The sequence below is a fragment of the Dermacentor albipictus genome, chromosome 6 (assembly GCF_038994185.2).
Source record: "Dermacentor albipictus isolate Rhodes 1998 colony chromosome 6, USDA_Dalb.pri_finalv2, whole genome shotgun sequence".
NCBI lineage: Eukaryota > Metazoa > Arthropoda > Arachnida > Ixodida > Ixodidae > Dermacentor > Dermacentor albipictus.
The window spans coordinates 19,590,365-19,608,898 of NC_091826.1; the positions used below are offsets into that span (position 1 = coordinate 19,590,365).

General features: G+C 48.5%; 1 protein-coding gene across 1 annotated transcript in view; it reads right to left on the minus strand.

Moving 5' to 3' along the window:
• The window catches only part of LOC135921044 (galactosylceramide sulfotransferase-like), a 120,915-nt gene extending 104,027 nt beyond the window's left edge, over nucleotides 1-16,888 (minus strand). Inside the window, exon 1 of the mRNA XM_065455358.1 lies at nucleotides 16,755-16,888. The gene's annotated coding sequence lies outside the window, so the exon portion shown is untranslated. The remainder of the gene's footprint in view (nucleotides 1-16,754) is intronic.
• Between the last annotated feature and the right edge of the window lie 1,646 nt (nucleotides 16,889-18,534).

Genomic DNA, 18,534 nt, shown 5'->3' on the forward strand with positions numbered 1-18,534 from the left:
TCGTTTGAGCGGTGTGTGTTTAATGGCGGTGCACTATAGCCCTTATGAAAATGACTGTTGAAATGTTGTTGGCATATTGTTGACTAACTGTTGACTCAATAGCCTTTCAACAGTACCTCAGCAATTATTGAAACCACAGAGCAATAATTCAACAGTAAGGTTGTTGGGAAGTTCACAACAAAAAAGTCGTTGACTAAATTTTGCTGGTATATTGTTGAATAGTATTGAGTGTTATTGAGCCACCAATGGGCATGGGCAGGACATGTAATGAGGAGGGAAGATAACCGATGGTCATTAAGGGTTACGGACTGGGTTCCAAGGAAAGGGAAGCGTAGCAGGGGGCGCCAGAAAGTTAGGTGGGCGGTTGAGATTAAGAAGTTTGCAGGGACGGCATGGCCACAATTAGTACATGACCGGGGTTGTTGGAGAAATATGGGAGAGGCCTTTGCCCTGCAGTGGGCGTAACCAGGCTGATGATGAGCCAGTGTCACGGCGGTGTAGGGAGGGGGAGGGGGGATATGCGGTGTAAGACGTGGTGTGGTGTACTGCGTGAATCGATGTTTTTTTAACTGCAGGGTGCGTAGCGTCACGACAAGTGAGTTGCAGGGGCGTGGAGACGTGCTCGCCTGACATGCTCCCGTCGATTTCTGCTACTTGCTCGCGACTGTTTGCACTTGCGGAACAATCGCACGGGAAATCCAGTTGCAATTCCATCAAGCGTTCTTCGGCGCTCAGACGACATTTCAACGGTCGAACCTCGTTATAACAAAGGCGGGCACCCGAGAAGAAAACACCTTCGTTATATGCAATATTCGTTATAAGCATATAGCTGATCTGGTCATAGAACTTACAATATAAGGTTTGTTTCGTTACAACATGTAGTTCGTTATATCGAGGTTCCGAAATAATTCTCCCTAAACGAAAAAAAGAACACCTGCACGCGCCTTTGTGTGCGAGTGAAGGGATCGATGAGTGGCAGATGGACTCTGCATACTTGCGTATCTTGAATCAAATCAGACCTCAATTGCTCATTTGACAATTTCTTTTTGATTTGCAGGCCTTAATTCTCACGGTTCTTTCTACTAAATCTTTTACCCTCGGTGTGTGTGTGTGTGTGTGTGTGTGTGTGTGTGTGTGTGTGTGTGCGTGTGTGTGTGTGCGTGTGTGTGTGGTCGAATTCTACCATATATTTGTCAAGTTGGCCATCTTGTCAGCTCTGAGTGACCAAGGGGGCTGCTTAGCTCAGAATGCCGCCATTACACAGAATTTGACGATGTGTGGAAGAACACCCTTACAAAAATTACTGAAGGAAAATCTGGCGGTGGTGTCTACGGAAGCTGGATGCAAGTGTATCACGGGGATAACGAGTAGTGCACGGATAATTTGCCCACACTTCGTCTTTCTGGCTTCAGGAGGCTTTGCGACTGCGAAAAATTGACCATCTTGGACAGTGGCGTAGCTAGGTCGTCTGGCACCTGGGGCCCGTAGCTCTTCTGTCACCCCCCCCCCCCTTGGTTGTAGTCGAGGAAGGCGAGGATATCGACAATTTTCGGGTGTCTTCAGACGTATATGACACCCCCCCCCCCTCCTCCTGGCCCCGTGCACCCGGGGCCCACGGCCCCCCCTGTTGCTACGCCACTGATCTTGGAGATAATTTTGTGCTATAATTGCAACAAAATTCACAGTGATTATCCGTGTGATCAGAAGCTTAGTGGCTTCGTGTGTTTTGAAAAGCACAAGTTCACGGAAACTCGAAAAGTTAAAGCGTGAAAAGTGAACTCCGTGAAAACGTGTGAATTCCACAAGCAACGAAGGTTAGCGGCGAATCGAGGTGCCGTATGCCGGTCATTCCCACGGCAGCTGAGCGATCACAGCGCCACAGTTTCCCCTGGTAAATTTCGTAGGAGCTCCGCGACGTTAGCAGACGACGCCCGTCTGCCGTCTGTAGGCGCATCCGCGCGTCCGCCTGAGAGTTCGTCGACATGGCATCCTCATTACGCGTTCGAGCCGCCACTTTTTCCTACAGGCTTGTATATTTTGTTCGTTTAGCCTTTCGTCGCCGCTCGTTCGTCCGTTGCTGAGCGGCGCGCCACATTGTTTCATCGCGGACGCGCCGTCAGACCCGAGCGATTTCTGATCGACAGCTGCGCGGTGGCAAATGGCGCCTGTTTTTGTCGGGGCGGATCTGGGATAGACAATCGGGTCATGACCTCCGAGATCCTCACCGAGTGCAGCCCGATCCCGGAGGAAGTGTGCGGGTTAAATTCTGGCGTTTTACGTGCCAAAACTACGATTTGATTATGAGTCACGCCGTAGTGGGAGGGTACTGGTTTGGGCTAGTTGCGCTTGTGTCTGTCGTCCTCGTTACAGGTGGCGAGCAAATAACGCTGATCATGCCGTAGTGGGTTACTCCGGATAAGTTCGGACTGCCAGGGGACTGCCAGAGGACTGCCAGGGGATCTTAAACGTGCCCCCAATGCACAGGACACGCGCGTTTTTAGCATTTCGCCCCAGTCGAAATGCGGCCGCCGCGGCCGGAATTGCCCAACACCATAGCCACTGAGTAACCATGGCGGGTGAAAAGTGCAAACTGTTTCTAAAAGTGCAGGAATCATTGGATCAGAAAGGGTTAACGGCTAATATGCCGCTTCATTGCCACATGTACTCGCCATTCATTGTAAGTAAGCCCCGGCATTTTCCGTTAGTAGTGCTATGACGTCAGCACGTATACATCAACCCGGGGCTCCTCTGCTGCACCGTGTGCCCGCTACGGGGGTGTGAGGTAAATCAAAACCTATTTTACTATTTTCCAGTCGTCTGTCTATTTCCGGGCGACTGTTGTGTGTGGCGGCACCAGGTGGAAATAAGAGAAAGGACGACGTTGCACGGGAGATTTAAATGGCTCGCGATCGCTGCTCACCTTTACCATTCTTCTAAGCCTATGGCAGCTATAGCGCTTTGAGATAACGGAAACGCTGACTTGACGCTTAGAAATGCGCTACCGCCTCTAAAAGCGCATCACAATCAATTTTCGCCATTGACACTCCTCGCTCGCGGCAGCTATAGCGCTTTTTAACGCGACTGCAATGCTCAAATATCGACAAGTTTAGCGCCAGCGTGGGAGCAGACAATGTTTTGCATACACGGGTTTTCACTGTTCGTGACATCCAGATTATTACTATTTTTTTTGACAAAACAGCAAGTAACTAGCGCGAAGTGTTGTAGTGACCAACGTAGAACAGAATATGCGATCTCGCTGAAAAAAAAAATGTAAGCAAGAGCAAAGCAGCGCGGCAAGCGCAATAGAGAGAGAAGAAACTTTATTATTGAATGGTCCGGCAGTTTCGTTGTGGTGGCCTCAGGTGGCGGTTTGAAGTCCTTGGACTCGGGCGGCATCTTCGGCTTGCCGGACGGCCCAGAGCTGGTCTGCCAACTCTGAAATTATTGAGAGCCGCCTCTCAGCGGCTCTCAAACTTTTCTTTTTTAAGTACTTAAGGCAAAAACTCGGGCCACTGTACTTGAAAACTGCACAAAATATGCGTACGAGTGATCGAGCAGACGACATAAGCCCTCGAGTCGTCTGCTCACCCGTCCGCGTCTTCTGCGCTGCTTTCAAGAATGGAACCGAAGAAGCCATATATAGCTTGCCCATTGCGGCACGTTATACGAGACAGCGGCAGACGTGGGCGATGTTACACTGGATGTCAACGAATCCCGCGGCATGATGGACGACCTGCCACCCCCTCGGGTTGCCTCGTTAACCCCTTTTTGCGAGCGAGAACAGTCGGTTGTCGAAAGAGCAGCGCCAGTTCATTATGAGGCTCCAAGCGCCGGTATTGACTGACGTAAGGTGCCCGTACGTAAAGTGCACTGCAACGCTTGATTGAGCACGTGCGTGCATACGAACTTACTTTTCCTCGTGTCTTTTCTTACAGGAATTGAGCACAAGTACACACGCACACACTCAAATACAGACAGACACACACAGAAACAGAGATAGAGAGAGAGAAACCGACACACACGCGCGCGCACACACAAGGACAAGCACACAGAGACACAGACATGCACATATGAGGACGGGCACACACGCACACACACAAGCGTTCACTAAAACAGCCTAACCTCGTTATAACGAAGCCGCGTCCCCGACAAAATACCTTCGTTATATAGAATATTCGTTATAAGCGTACACGCGCATATGGTCATAAAATTGGGAAGCTTAAGCTTACATCGTTACATATTGTAGCTCGTTATATCCATGTTCACTACATCAAGGTTCCATTGTAACCCTTTTTTAACAAATAAGAAAGAAAGAAAGAAAGAAAGAAAGAAAGAAAGAAAGAAAGAAAGAAAGAAAGAAAGAAAGAAAGAAAGAAAGAAAGAAAGAAAGAAAATGGGTGAAATAATTGAAGTTATTTTTTTCTGTTGCAAGATCACGAAAGCGTTCGCATACGCAATTTTAACGCAAACGCAAGAGAAAAGAAAAATACCAAGAGGAAAGAATTAAGCTCGGTTGTCGCACATCAACAAGTTCCCGCTGTAGGTGCCCGTCACAAGCAAGAGTGCCGAAGTGGAATTTCGCACCATTAGAGGTAAGGTGACGTGCGCTTCCTCGGTGTGATAACTTACAAGCTTTCTTTATTTATGAAAGGACGCCTGCGAAGCCAAGCGTGCCGTTCTGCCAAGGCCGATGGGGCGAATTGTCGCGTCATGCCAGTTCTCTCCTTTCTCCAAGCTTTTATGATAGACTCACAGCAGTGACTTGTAGCGTCTATATTGTTACGTGGAAGCACGGTAGGGAAGAGGACAAGGTTCGCAAATTCCTGATGAACAACGGCCTCGATTAATGAAACAGTGCTTTAGGACAAACTGCGCCTAAGAAAGAACGAAGATAGGAAAAAAACAGAGCACTCTTTCCGTCTGCTAGGTATTTTCCTGTGTTCGTTCTTTCTTATCCGCAACTTGTCCTAAAGCATAGTCGTGCACCAACTCGTCCAGCAAGAAGTCCTTCTAAGTTAATGAAATAGCCACCGTCGAGGTCTCGGAAACCGTGGGTCTATAAGAAGCCGGATAGGCGGCCTCGAGTTCTCCGCGGACGATACGCGTCCCGTCGTCCGATGTGGATGCTTGACAAGGCGTTGACTCGCAGGGCGACGTTCGGTACGTTCGGTACGACGTTCAGTTCAGTTCAGTTTTATTTCCTTAAAGACCCCTTTGCTAGGGGTATTACATAAGGGGTGGGTACAGTTGAATACGCAAATATAAACACAGGTATACAGAAAAAAATTGTACATGGAAGCTACATTTTCGCAAGTGCATAAAAACAGAAATAATAACACGTAAAAAAGCAGGTTATTGATTAGCCAACAAGGACACATTTTCCAGAAACGATGTCGGGCAAGTGATTGCAGCTACGTGGTGGGGCAGGGCGTTCCAATCTGATGCTGTGCGGGAAAAAAAAAAGACGAGGAAAATGTAGTTGTGTGGGAGCGTGGGCGCAAGACTTGTAATGGGTGCCCAGTTCGTAGAGATATGCGTGCGGGTGGTGTGATTGATATATGGCTCGTGAAATAAGGTACTGTAAAAAAACTTATGAAAGAGGCAAAGGCTAGCAGTAGCACGGCGACGTGCAAGGGGCTGTAGATCAGATTTTGCTTTTAAGGATGAAACGCTTATACGTCGTATGAGTATGAGGAATGGATGTCTGACGACGCGGTTTTGAAAGGACTCGAGCTCGTTAACTAGATAGACTTGATATGGATTCCAGATGGGTGATGCGTATTCAACTTTCGGTCTGATAAGGGATTTGAAAGCTAGTAGTTTTACGTTCTGCGGGGCGTCACGCAAGTGTCGCCCCGCAGAACGTGGTGGGTGACGCAGAACATGGTGGGCGACGTTCGGTAGATGCTTGAGCTACGGCCAGAGGCACCGGCATTTCGCTTGCTCTAAACGACGGCGATCTTTGATTACGCTGTCACTGCGGTCACGTTGGTGACGACGAGCCGATGGAACGCGTCGTCAGCGATACCCTTCAAAATGTGGGCGATCTTCTCAGCCTCGGACATCTTGGTCAGCTATACATAGGCGCAAGGCCGGCATGCCCTGTATGCACGACAGTTAAGGCTCAGTTGACGTCTGGGTGAGTAGCGCCGGCGGTTTCTTGGCGGCAAGCTGTTGGCCAGACGGGTTGCCGAAAAGTTCGCGGAGCTGCTGCTCGAACGCGCCTCCAGCTGGTGAGATCGTCCTCGTGGGTCCGAAACCAGACGCGAGGGGTACCGCCGAGGTAAAATAACTGGCCAGCATTGTAGTTGGATCCCAGCCATTCTGTTTACTGACACGCTTGTATACATGCTGATCTATTCATCCACGTCAACACTGTTTGCCCCGGAAAAGGTCCCGGGATCGCGGCGCTATGAGGGGGCGGTAAACTGGGTGGTTGTCGGCGACTTGTCGTCACCTGGCGGCAGATTTTGGGAGGCGTCCGGTGCGAAGCTCCGTCGCCAGAGGTACTCCGCACCTCCACCAAATAAAAGTTACGTGGAAGCACAGGAGGGAAGCTATTTAATAGGTGTAGTTAGAAGGGGTAGCAAGCACTGGCAAACGCGGAAGCCAGCCGAAGTCAAGCACAGGGCACATCGTCGTCCTGAGATCAACCAGAGGCCGCTTATGGATGCGTCCCACTAAATCCAAAGGTCGACGTCATCATCTTCGAGTAGCAGGTAGCAGTATATATAACAGAGTGAGTGAGTGAGTGAGTGAGTGAGAGTGAGTGAGTGAGAGTGAGTGAGTGAGTGAGTGAGTGAGTGAGTGAGTGAGTGAGTGAGTGAGTGAGTGAGTGAGTGAGTGAGTGAGTGAGTGAGTGAGTGAAAACTTTATTGAATATAAATAAAATAAGGCACGATGGTTGGAGTCCCTATTCCAGGGCCTGACATAACAGAAAAGAAAAAAGGAAACGAAAAGATAAAAGCATCTATCACGCACTGTGGAAATCTGTTTTATGCGAAGCATTTAAACAATGTTCCCGGCTATCTCGCATCGTCTGCGTTGGCACACGCCACGGCCCCGGTCGCTACACAGAAAAAAAAAGGAAAAAAAAAAACGCGTGACTTCCTCCACACTTTTTTCCAAGCGCAGACTGGGCGAGGCCCCTCAGTCTCTTTTTTTCTTCCTCCATGACCGTTGGTGTCTCTCATATAGGTTAATTGCTTAAGCTAAGGCCGTCCTAATCCATCAGCCTGTCTGTGTTGTCGAACAAACCGCGTTACGTTTCAGTTTAATGAAACAAGCACGTGTGCGTGTACACCTCTACGTTCGCGTACGTGCTTGCTTTACGCGTGTTGGCCGTAGAGATGCAGGAAGCGAATGGCATTTTGACACTCCGTAAAAGTTGACGCACTCACAGCACAATTGCCCCTGCTGCTTTGAAAAGGATGTGCTCGATCGAAGGGCAAACAAAGAGGCGTATTAATTAAGAAAGGCTACACAGAGCAAAACGATCTTTTTCTGTGAGAGATCACGATGACGCACACCACGTTCCCCTCGTCATCGCTACAGCGCCGCCAAAGACGCCGACCTATATATATATATATATATATATATATATATATATATATATATATATATATATATATATATATATATATATATATATATATATATATATATATATATATATATATATGCACCGCGAGCTCACAAGAGGCGGACGTGTCCTTGCACGGCTTCGCACGACTTCGATTTCATTCGATCTGTTTGCACAAGCCAAACTCCCATCGACTTTTCGTTTCTTACTTTGGGCTTCCGCCTTGAAGAACAACCGAACATCGTGAATACTCAGATCGAAGGCTCATAGCAAATGTGTGCAGGGGCGAGCGGGTTCGAGCAGCTTCCAGAAAGCGCTTCTGCATTCCTGTATATCTTCCTCACAGCGAAGTACGAGGTGCATCGCTAATGTTCCTGCAGTAAGCTGCAGGAACTAACCTGGGAGTGTAAACGTAACTACACATTCCACCAACACAAAACCCCGAGTGCGGAGCAGTGGGAGAGCCGGCTCACCAGCTGCGAGCTCGCCGCCCAAAGGGCAATGGTGCAGCACGCAAGCGAAGCAGCGCGGCTCAATGGAGCCCTGCACTAGGGACCCAACCCTGCTAAGAAGGTCAAGCGTCTGCAGCGATGAAGACGAAGACCGAACGCTAAACCCTTAATGGACCAACTAAAGTTTTCTCTCTCTCTCTTTCGGCAGCACGTTACACTCCTGTAACTCGTGAAGGCGAGAAAGCCTGCTGCACACTTGGTAATGCATTATACGATTGGAGAGGTCAGACTTCTTGCTAGACATAACGACGTAGCGTGACGTAGTGGAACGTAGTACACGTGTTGCAAGCCGTTGTCGGCGAGCTTCGGCCTCCTCTCTACGCTGCCGTCTCGCATCGTCGCGTTACTGCTTTCGCAGTTCGGCTTCTTTCGGCTCGATTTCGACGCTTAGCTGCGGCTTCGCGCGCTCGTATAGCGGGGTCATGACTCGCGCCAACGACGTTTCTCTTCGACATCACGCTGCATCCTCTCAGCAGGGAAAAGCAGGTCGAACGCCTTGCCATGGTGAATGTCTTTCTCTATGGCCTTGCTCCCGCCGCTTCGCACCCTCGAGCATCCTATGCCGTAGCGTACTTGCGAGCAGGTTATGCAATGCTTTACTGATGGCTCGGATGCTTGTTTCGAGCTTGTTCTTTATTGAAACGTGTGCTGTTATGCGTGTTGTGTGCTCACGGGGGTATGAGCCATTGCGGATGATGATATTTTTGTACCACTCTCGTTCCTATCGGAAAGGAAAGCGTTCCTTCGGCTGGGCACGATCTCGGGCGGTCCGTGCGAACTGGGCAACTGCGGAACCCCTCAGGGCTCGGTCCTATCCCCGCTACTATTTAATATCGCCATGCATAAACTCTCTGAACGGCTGGCCGCACTTCCAAAAATAGGCCACGTAATCTATGCAGACGATATCACAATCTGGTCCCGGGGGGGATCTTTGGCCGATCTAGAGCAATCTTTCCAGGCGGCCTTAGATGTAACGGAAGAATTTCTTACATGCACGGGTCTCAAGCTGTCACCGACCAAATCCGAACTCCTCCTCTACAGACAGTCGAGGCAGGGCGTTAGGAACCTCGAGCCTCTGGAAACGCTGCCAGTCGAAATTACAACACGAGAAGGGCACCCCATTCCGAGGGTGAACTCCATCAAAATTTTAGGACTTCTAATCAACGCCAAAGGCTGTAATGCAGAAGCTCTAAACAAGCTGAGCGCGCAGGCGAAAAACATACTAAGACTCATAACCAGAATCGCAAGCAAAAGGGGGGGACTCAAGGAGGACAACCTACTCAGGGTCTTCCAAGCTTTCTTTATCAGCCACATTACTTACACGGCACCGTACCTCAAGTGGAGCAAAATTGAAAAGAACAAACTCGACACACTCATCAGGTCCGGCGTCAAAAGAATACTCGGTATTCCACAATCCGCTAGCACATTAAAACTACTTGAACTCGGAATTCACAATACCACAGACGAATTAATTGAAGCACAGTTTATTGCACAGATCTCCAGGCTTTCGTCAACTAAGCCGGGTATCAAAATTCTTGATGAAGCTGGTCAACTCCCTATACAGGCACCGCTCAACCGACACCCCCTGTCTAAATTAGCCCGTGAAGGTATAAAGGTCGAGCCCGTGCCGAGGAACATCCACCCAATATATAACGAAGGTCGCAGAAGAGCGCGGGCTAGAGCCATCCTTCGACGAATAGATCCTAACGGGGCAGATGCATTCTTCGTCGACGCCGCCAAATATGGCAGCGAAGACAGGTTTGCAATCACGGTCGTTGACGCGCGCGGAACGCTTATCAGCGCCGCATCAATCTACGCCAAACACGCGAACGAGGCGGAGGAAACCGCGATAGCCTTGGCTCTTCAAGCCGCAAAAGGCCCGGCGTCCATTTTCTCTGACTCGCGCACGGCGGTCAGGGCTTTCTCGTCCGCTCTAGTTTGTAAACACGCAGCCAACATCGTTAACAGATGCTTTCGTATTAATACGCGAGAAGAAATTGCAGGTCATATCAACATAGCATGGTTCCCGGCACACATGGACGATGCAACTAACCGAGCGGGTTGCAACCCTAACGAGCGGGCTAACTGCCTGGCGCGTGAATTCACGAACCGCGCCAGAGCTAGCAGTCCGGCTCTCCCGCAGGATTGCCCCTTCAAAGATCAACTTACGACCTTTCACGAAATTACGTCACATTACAGACACAGCAGGAGAAAATTCCCTCCCCCCAGTCCGAAACTGAACAGGGCTCAGGCTGTTACTTTCAGGCTTTTACAGACGAGATCGTACCTCACCCCGAGAGCGCTTAGTTGGATAGACCCGAACTTTCCGCAATCGTGCTCCAAATGCGGTCACGCGTGCTGCTCCTTCGACCACATGCTCTGGCTGTGCCCGTTCAACGCGGGCTCCGACTTTCATAACGAGTCCAAGTGGGACGCCTTGCTGAAGAGCTCGGATTTCACAAGCCAACTACAGGCCGTCCAGAGGGCCCGCGACGTCGCGGAGAGTCACCATCTCCCTGTCCCGTCGTGGGTGGAGCCACCAACTTGATCGGGGAGCCTTCGGTTGCCCCCTAATCAAGCTCCTCAGGACACTCCAATAAAGTTCTTGTCACTGTCACTGTCACTGGACCAGACACTGCATTTTTTAGGTATGCACCATTGCAACGAATCACTTAAGGCTCTCGCCTTAATAAAGATTATTTCACAAACTTTCGGACACATCTATGTGACCACCTAAAAGAATGCCGCAGATCCAACGTGTCCTGTTGGAATCTATACGCAGCGACGCTTACGAGGCTGTGTTTACGCGCGCGCCTCCTTGCCTGCAGCTCAAGGGTGCCCCGAACGAGGAGCTCTGTAATGCAACGCACATTTGAACGCAACCAACGTTATGGGAGTCGAAGGAGGCAAGCCGGCTTTATGCGCCACTCGTTTGGGGTACCCGACCTCCCCTCGAAGGCGCAGATGCGACCGTCCACGCGGCTGCCATGGAGGCTGCGCAACGCATGCGCAATGAGAGGTCATCTCCACCGTCCACCGATGTCCTCTCCCTCTGCTCAAAGCGGCTCCCTCGACACCTCCAGCAGCGGCCAACGAACAGCACGCGCAAGCCGGCTTTCCCCCTCTACATCCCACTGCTGCGGGCGAAGTTTTGTGAGCCATCGCTCCCAGATGGCGCCGCCGTCCGCAGACAACACAAGCAGGCTAGTCGACTATTTGTCACCGCCCCGTTTGAGAGGGGATGCAATTAAATCATCACCACCACCGTCATCGAGGGTAAGCTATTCGGCGATTACGCACGATAAAGAAAGTTTCCCTTTAATAATCCTCGTTAGACACAATACACTGATTCCGCCTCTTCCACTACTGGAAGCACCCTTGGAAGTCCTCTTCTGTTAAGACCCTCAGAAGCAATGCCATTTCCTTCTTGAATTGTCCTCGTCAAATCACCGAAATACCGCCCCAGAAGCACCAGTTCGCCCCCCCCCCCCTCCCCATTTGGAGAAAAAAAAAAAACTCACAGGGCTAAATACGGCGAGTAGGGAGGGTGTTCCAGCCCAGTGATTGAATCGCGTGCGAAGAACTCGCGCTATAAATGCTTAGTGCACAGGGGAATTATCATGATACGCAATCAGCGCCCCGCTTTCGACAAATTCGTTCGCACGCGGCGCACACGATCTTTAAGAGGACCACCACGTCGAAAGCTGCATTGAGTTTGACCTTCAGTAAAAAAATTCCATGTAAGAAAAAAGGAACGTGACCAACGTATGTTTTACATTTTCCCCTTTAGTTTTACTGTTCTTGTTTTCTTCTTTCTTGGGGGGGGGGGGGGGGGGAGGGGGTGCTGACTCATCTTTCAGTGAGGAGGGGAAAGCACTCCTTGCTGTAAGACTTCAGCATAATGCCGTATATAATCGTAAAGGCAACTTTCCTCATTTTAAGTTTTTGAGTCAAAAACCGGCGAACGAACGACTTTTCTAAACCGAGTGCTTCCGATATTTATTATGACACTCATTTGGCGGTCACCGAGCACAAGAGAACGCACAGACCGTTTTTTTTTTTTTTCCATCTTAGCATGAGGTGAATGGGCGTCCTGCTTGGGTTAAGCAGTTATTCCTTACGAAGGGAATAACAGAACGCAGTTATTCCCTTTAGAGCATTCTTTCCATAGGCCTCTAGCAACATTTGATGAATTTCTGCACCATTCTTGCCCAATTTTACAAGAATCTTTATATTGATCCTTCGGTACGTCTGTTCATCGACCTCCGGCTATCTGGACAAAGGCTAAAAACGGGTTGCACAAAAGGGGCACGCATAAAATCCTGCCTAGCTTGGGTACTAGATGTCAACCTGGTCGATCATCTCGAGTGAAGAAAGCGAAAAAGCGGCGCCGCTCACTAAATCCTCTCCTACTTTTTTGCTGACTCAGTGCATGAACATTTGAGAAGGACCTCGCCCAGCTTGGCCACACAATTGTTTTTCATGGAACATACTCTGGGATGATCACTTTCGAAGATATAGTTTTCACTTACGCAAGGTTTCGCTAGAATCGACGCTCGATGCATGCACACAAGGCTCGGGCAAACGTGACAGATTCTCGTTGGTTGACTCTCGCGAACTCTCGTGAAAACGATACTATTGCCAAAAGTGATCGCCCGAGAATACGACCCAAGTTGTTTCTGTTCTGCATGCATCCGACCTTATATTCGTGATCGCTATTCTACGCGATCGCTTCCGAGTTAACTTTGAAAAGGATTGTAGCTGCAAAGCGCAATAAAAATCGACAAAGGGTCGCACAGCCCAAAGAAGGGAGCTGGAGACAAAGCAAGAACGTCACGACAACGCCGCTAGGCAGCCTGTCTAAACGTCTTTTTTCTGTATTTTTTTTTTCAAGTAACGAAACCAAATGGTTGTGAGCCAGCACATTGTCCTCCTCAGTCGTTCATAGTTCTTCGTCCAGAGGACATATTCTTGGACGATCACTTTCGGTGACGATACTATCGCCTTCGCGTGACACAGTGCTCAACCAGCCAACAAGCGCGCATTTAAAGTGATATCGCCCAAAGCGATCGTCCGAGAATACGGCCCTTGTAGCTGTTTAAGCGCAATTCACACGACGGGGCGGATTGCCGATGCAGTCAGCAGGTGAGCATGACGTAACTCAGTGCTGTCAAAACCCGCCACAAACGAAAACAGGTGCAGACGAGCTGCGATAGTGGCGCGATTTATTGCAGATCTGAAACGTCACGGTCGTCTGCGGACCAAATCGGTGACCCATCGTGCGAGTCCGGTTTCACCCACACGTTTAGAGAGTTATGCAACAAGCGGGTCCACGTTACGTACCGTCCTGGAGTTTACTTCTGCTACTTCTGAACAAAACAGGACCAACAACGCATCTTTAACGATTGTAAAATGCCGCGTGGCATTTTACAATCGCAATCAAGAACCACAATCAAGAGCCGCAATCAAGAACCAAAGAAAGGAAGAAGAGCAAATGGCAGCTGCTGGCACCAAGTTACAAAACCCGTTTAAGCTCTGTAAAGCATGCACCGCAGAACGCACGCTTGTACTGCGGCGTAGTGAGTGAAAGCGCTTGTATAAGTTTATACACGTGTTCTGTGCTTGTATCGCGGCCTTGCCTTTAAAGAGACCCTAAATTGCCACGCTCAGGCAGTTTAGGTCTGGTATTCTATTGAAATTCTATGCTTGTTCATTTATTAATTCCCTTTTATTGATTTCGCACCCAAGCCTCAGCGCCGGTGCGTCAGTGCGACGCAATGGATTTCAAAGTATTTTTCTTGCATTTGAGCGGTGGTGGCGTAGGAAAAGTTCTCGAGCCTTACTATGTGAACCTTCGTACAACATCTAGAACTAGCATCTAGAACTTCTAGCACAGACACTAGAATATAATTAGCTAGAGTGTTCTATACTCCATTTCACAAGTCGTTTGAAGCACTGCCGGAGATACGAGGCGTACACGGGCAGGCAACAATAGCCTTGCGCAACGGAATATAGTTCAGGGCGTAAGTGCCTGAATAATGGGCACGGCTAGACAGCTTTGTTTTTGCGTGTTACATAATACGTTACAGCGATACGTTTCCGTGTTAGGCCATCTGCGCATGCACGCCGTTTCCCGCGAATTCATCGCCCGCTGAGCAAATGACGCTGCGCGGATGAACACATTTCCAGGTGCATTCGGCCTTCCTATTATTGGCTAAGCAGTCCTGCAGCTTCCACAATGCAGCATGGCGTCGTCGCCACTCCGCATTCGTTTTTTTAAGCGAAACCTTTGCTAACCTCGTCGAGCAGATTTTCGCCGTCGCCGCGAATTTGACCTTCATTTGACCGCCGCTGCGCCGTAGCCTTGGCAACGCATCACGTGGCCCGCCGCGCCAAGCTCCGCCGCCGCGTCGGATACAACTCAAGCCTTCAGTGAAGCCCCGCCCACGCCCTCATAACCGCCAGCTACTGTTCCTCCGCGAGGCTGCAAATAGTTCGTACTTCAAACTTTCCGCTACCTAAATAAGGCGGTAACCTAAAAAAATTTAAAAAATAAGCGCATTTTTTTTACGTTTTCACTCGTCTTTTATAGTGGAACGGTGAAAACTGAATTCTTTATTGAACTGAAATAAAACGTTTGCTACGCTGCGACTACCTATTGTCAAGTTTCACTTAAGTTGGCAGTGAAGTTGCATGAGTAAAATGGGTTAAGCAGTAAAATTAACTGTACCGCGGACTTTTTAAAAGTGAAATGCCTTTTAAAAGTGAAAAGTGACTCCATACACTTTGTCCATGTCTGTTGCACACCTCATCACTTCCGCTGATGAAAAGGCTCTTCAAGAACAGCAGACTCTCCGTATCTATGAATATAATAATAATAATATTTGGGGTTTTACGTGCCAAAACCACTTTCTGATTATGAGGCACGCCGTAGTGGAGGACTCCGGAAATTTTGACCACCTGGGGTTCTTTAACGTGCACCTAAATCTAAGTACACGGGTGTTTTCGCATTTCGCCCCCATCGAAATGCGGCCGCCGTGGCCGGGATTCGATCCCGCGACCTCGTGCTCAGCAGCCCAACACCATAGCCACTGAGCAACCACGGCGGGTCCGTATCTATGAAGTACGACGCCATATTGAAATGGTCGCATGACGACGATTTGCCACTGTTTTAAAAGAGTGTTACAGCATATTAGCTCACTTTGGGCCGTTTCTAGCCACCTCTGAAATACAGAAAACATTGATCAGCTGATGCAGGTAACACAAACGACTACTCAAATTAGAACAGCGAAATAATAGCACATTGGCTATTAACAGCCTTAAGCTCCACTGGCTTTCGTATAGGAAACAGTTTAAATGTGATAGCTCACTGTACAACAAATACACACCTGGTTTTAGCTTTGTTTCTTGACTCAAATTTATTGTCAGTGCTTTCTCTATGCAGCCAAATTAGCCCTACGTTACTTCAAACTCGCATTCCACGACAGCTATGAAGGCTTCATCATGCCATATGAACAATGATAGCTTACACAGAATTTCAAATGCAACCTCCGAGTGAAGGCAGGTGCTCAGAAATAAAGTTTCATATGCTCGGAATGAGAAAGATGGAAAACGATCCAGACCATATAAGTGACTACACACTTCTCTACGACAACACTGCAAGCGACACAGCTGTCTTGACAGTCACGTGGTATAGCGCAGCGCAGAAGCCATTCAGTAAAAACAGAAGAAAGGCCAACTGACGGTTAAGCCATCTCACTTGCAATAATTTTTTTTAAAAATAAATTGTACTCATTCAACCAAAACAATAGATGCAAAAGTAATTTAAGGTTGACCATGATTTGCGGATGGGCTTTTTGCATTTCACACAGGAACATTAAAATTGCCAGTTTCATTCATCTGATGTGTAAAAGTGATCATTCTTTTGCACTCGAAATAGCATGCACTGACCGTCAGATTTTTCAACCGCATTAAGTGTTCAATTTTCATGAAATGTTGCCCATGTATGCTTATGAGCTGCTGATGATCTCGTTTTAAACCCTTGAAACAGCATCACAACCTTCTGTTCTTTACTGTCATCATTGTGCAAAAGAGAGCTCAGCTGCAGGCGGCTGTTACCTTCGGCGACTGCACTTCTTTGCTGCCTGCCGTTGGTGTTATTTGCATTGCCTTGATGTCTAATAGTGGAGTGGATACACTTCCACTAGCTAAATGATGGGCCATTAGCAGCTTTTTTTCCCCCGATCTGGAAAGTCAACGTACGGTGTTGGGGCCACTTTCATGCGATATTTTTGGCTTTCGCTCACTTTTCGTCTATAGTCGCAGCCCGCGAGTGTTATTTACGCGATCATGTTTAATTACAGTGCATATATAGTGTTGATTACAGTATCGGAACCGCATATTGAGGCGGTAATAGAATTACACAGCTCCCGACCGTCGTAGCCTGAAAGACAGTACCACATTCAAGTTGCAAAGAGGCAAAAGGGGGGAAAAATGCTGCTAACAGACTTAAAAAAAAAAAACTTGCAATCTGCAACAGGCTACATCAACAAGTGCATGAACGCGACAATCCGATGATTGACGGAACACGATTTCCTGCTAAGTAGGAACCCTTCAATCTTCATAGCGGGGTCTCAGGAGGGTATAATAAAATCACTTACCGAACCGAAATAAAACGGCGTTTGCCGTTCTGGCAAACACGGTCCGAAGTTCTCGACTTTTCGCTTCCCCGTGTTAAAGCAAGCGAACAGCACGAATGAACCGCCGCTACCGCTGTGGAAAGTTTCAAAATCAGCAAAAAGAGCGCGAAGCGGCATCGTAACGACACCGTTGCATGCGGCGCCACTTTCGCTACTGGCGCTTAAATGAAGCTCTCTTATCTTTTTTCATGCTTGCCTATTTTCACTTTTAAAAAACTTTAATGCACAGTTACGTTAACAGAATATGATTTTTTACTCTCCCTCTCTTTATGTTGATATTAAATTACGCACCCCCTTTGCGGTCTGCAAATCGCAGCTTGCTATTGATGTGGCGCCAGATTTGATTAAAACTTTTGAATTTGAACCACAGAACACGGAACGTGCGAAGAATCGGTTTCCGCGCACTCCAATTGCGATGCTGATTACGCCACAAGGGGTTTACCGTGTCCCGTCAACGCAACTATCCCTTATCGACGCCAGTATCCCCTCAACTTTTCCGAACCATGCCGGCAACTTACACGGTCACAAAATTGACCGTATCGCCCCCCCCCCCCCCCCCAATTCGTTGGGGCTTCCCTGGATCCTGAATGCCTTCAAAATTTTGACCCTTACATGTACGGCTTGGAGACGTCAGGAAGCGGTAGCACCTGCTTCCCCCCCCCCCCCCAAGCTGCCCTTGGCATCATTATTCATTTCGTCTGCTAAACACATTACTTGTTATAGCATTTAATCTGCTAAAAAAGTTGCTAGACAGCGTATGGCCTTCTAGGCTGTTCCAAGCAAGGCACTGGCACACTATCTGCTCGGTGCTCATGCGACATTAATAAAGAATTGGGTGGCTGTACTAGACCAGCACGATATGTCCCTACAATTGAAATTGCCAGCAGAGCAAGTAGGTAGTTGATCAGAAGCATGCATGAGTGAGCAGCTTAAGTCCAGATGGAACAGAAACAATGATACCATGTCAATTGTCCTCGCATGTATAGGTTGTATAGCACCTGTGTTGTGCAATTTGTGCATTCATGACTACTGTGTCCAGTTTCAGTATTTTTTTTTCTTTTTTTTTTGTCGGCACTGCTAGTCGTAATAAAATGCAGACAAATTTTGCAGTCGTCATCGACTTCACCGCTAGGTTCTGAGTAATGTCCAAATGCAATACGATGGCAGCTGCTGTGATTGAAGGCACATGCAAGGCAAGTCGCAAAGGATGGTTGCCAGATGCGCAAGCTCCAGGCCACGCTAGTATGAGGAATACAGAACAGTAGGACAAACGGCCCTAACAAGAACACTGCCGAGTGGCATGACCTGCGCTTGAGAGAGATGCGCTCGAGAGAGATGCAACAAAGTAGTGAAAACTGCGAACTCAGGACCGACGGCATTTGCATCATTGACTTGCAAGTTTTGGTTTCACGCTAGCGAGCAGCATAAATGGAACAAGGCTTTCGTTTCTTTGGTGCAGGCCGAGTGCAATTTCGCAGTAAATGCCATTTTGGAGTAGGATGTGGAGGACTGCTATCGGTGCAGATGTTGCAGCATCTTTTACCATTCTTCCAGATAGTCGGACAGCTCAATTATGTACTATTCTAGCTTTCAGACATCCTTTGTTTACAAAGCGACTGCGGGTCTGCAAATGACCCATGTCAAGTATGTAGTTGGGAGGCAAATTGTTTCACAAGCCATTTGCAGGTTTGTCTCACCGTCGCATCAAAGCCTCCTTACTTTGATTCTGAAAACTGGTACA